This window comes from Schistocerca gregaria, unplaced genomic scaffold (genome assembly GCF_023897955.1).
Source record: "Schistocerca gregaria isolate iqSchGreg1 unplaced genomic scaffold, iqSchGreg1.2 ptg001193l, whole genome shotgun sequence".
Classification (NCBI taxonomy): Eukaryota; Metazoa; Arthropoda; class Insecta; order Orthoptera; family Acrididae; genus Schistocerca; species Schistocerca gregaria.
The window spans coordinates 67501-70000 of NW_026062519.1; positions in this window are offsets into that span (position 1 = coordinate 67501).

A 2500-nucleotide genomic window follows, 5' to 3' on the forward strand; every position below is an offset into this window, starting at 1 on the left:
CACTCCAGCCGCACCTGTGAATGCGCCACCCCCACCGCCCGACTCGCAACTCGAGCGGATGTACGGCGGACTTTTCCCGCAATCGTACATTGCAGTCCACCCCTATATCTTCCACTTCATGAAGAGTTATCTCCCAAAAGCCAAAGTCCCGCTGTCCCAATACATGCTCTGGACGGCGGGCCGCGAGACGTGACGCTCGGTGGCAAAGAGTGCGCCGCTGAGGATATAGAGGGTCCGTCCCCCCGCACAGTGGTGACGGTGTGCGGGTAGTGTTTCCGACACCTCTTCCTGCGGTGGCAACTCTGGGGCAGAGTCGATACTCGCCCACTGGTGGAAGGTAAGCATTCTGCTTTACATCAGTACATAACTAATATTTCAGTCGTCTGACGTCCCTCCTTAGTAAATGATGCAGGACCACATACATAGATGATACATACTGTAAACTGGGGAGGACAGTGTGAACCGCACTCGACCCAGTCACCCTATCTCACAGTCCACTCTGTGTGTAACAAAGCGAAAGCACCAAAGCACTATCGTTCAACAACATCCATTTTATCCTCGCTGCCACAGGACACTATCCAAACAACGACAAGAGGAACGTCACGTCCACTAATAAGACAGAATGTCTCACATCACCCGCAAACAACGCAGCTCAAATCAGCCAGCAACACCCACAGTGGTCCACCCAGTATCAACACAGGACGCAACGCCACGCCACAACACAAAAGGTACAAGTAATAAAATACCCTTTGGCCACACCCCTTATAAAGGCATCGAACCAACCCACCACCTGACACCAGCCAAACGTACATCCTGATTTGACACATCTCTGGCAACCTAACCCACGTTGGCCCTTAACCTAACCCACGTTGGCCCTTAACCTAACCCACGTTGGCCCTTAACCTAACCCACGTTGGCCCTTAACCTAACCCACGTTGGCCCTTAACCTAACCCACGTTGGCCCTTAACCTAACCCACGTTGGCCCTTAACCTAACCCACGTTGGCCCCTAACCTAACCCACGTTGGCCCCTAACCTAACCCACGTTGGCCCCTAACCTAACCCACGTTGGCCCCTAACCTAACCCACGTTGGCCCCTAACCTAACCCACGTTGGCCCCTAACCTAACCCACGTTGGCCCCTAACCTAACCCACGTTGGCCCCTAACCTAACCCACGTTGGCCCCTAACCTAACCCACGTTGGCCCCTAACCTAACCCACGTTGGCCCCTAACCTAACCCACGTTGGCCCCTAACCTAACCCACGTTGGCCCCTAACCTAACCCACGTTGGCCCCTAACCTAACCCACGTTGGCCCCTAACCTAACCCACGTTGGCCCCTAACCTAACCCACGTTGGCCCCTAACCTAACCCACGTTGGCCCCTAACCTAACCCACGTTGGCCCCTAACCTAACCCACGTTGGCCCCTAACCTAAGTTACGCTGCACCTTAACCTAAGTTACGCTGCACCTTAACCTAAGTTACGCTGCACCTTAACCTAAGTTACGCTGCACCTTAACCTAAGTTACGCTGCACCTTAACCTAAGTTACGCTGCACCTTAACCTAAGTTACGCTGCACCTTAACCTAAGTTACGCTGCACCTTAACCTAAGTTACGCTGCACCTTAACCTAAGTTACGCTGCACCTTAACCTAAGTTACGCTGCACCTTAACCTAACTTACGCTGCACCTTAACCTAACTTACACTGCACCTTAACCTAACTTACACTGCACCTTAACCTAACTTACACTGCACCTTAACCTAACTTACACTGCACCTTAACCTAAGTTACACTGCACCTTAACCTAAGTTACACTGCACCTTAACCAAAGTTACACTGCACCTTAACCTAAGTTACACTGCACCTTAACCTAAGTTACACTGCACCTTAACCTAAGTTACACTGCACCTTAACCTAAGTTACACTGCACCTTAACCTAAGTTACACTGCACCTTAACCTAAGTTACACTGCACCTTAACCTAAGTTACACTGCACCTTAACCTAAGTTACACTGCACCTTAACCTAAGTTACACTGCACCTTAACCTAAGTTACACTGCACCTTAACCTAAGTTACACTGCACCTTAACCTAAGTTACACTGCACCTTAACCTAAGTTACACTGCACCTTAACCTAAGTTACACTGCACCTTAACCTAAGTTACACTGCACCTTAACCTAAGTTACACTGCACCTTAACCTAACTTACACTGCACCTTAACCTAACTTACACTGCACCTTAACCTAACTTACACTGCACCTTAACCTAACTTACACTGCACCTTAACCTAACTTACACTGCACCTTAACCTAACTTACACTGCACCTTAACCTAACTTACACTGCACCTTAACCTAACTTACACTGCACCTTAACCTAACTTACACTGCACCTTAACCTAACTTACACTGCACCTTAACCTAACTTACACTGCACCTTAACCTAACTTACACTGCACCTTAACTGTCACATGTAACGTCACAGGAATGTAGCTTTGCC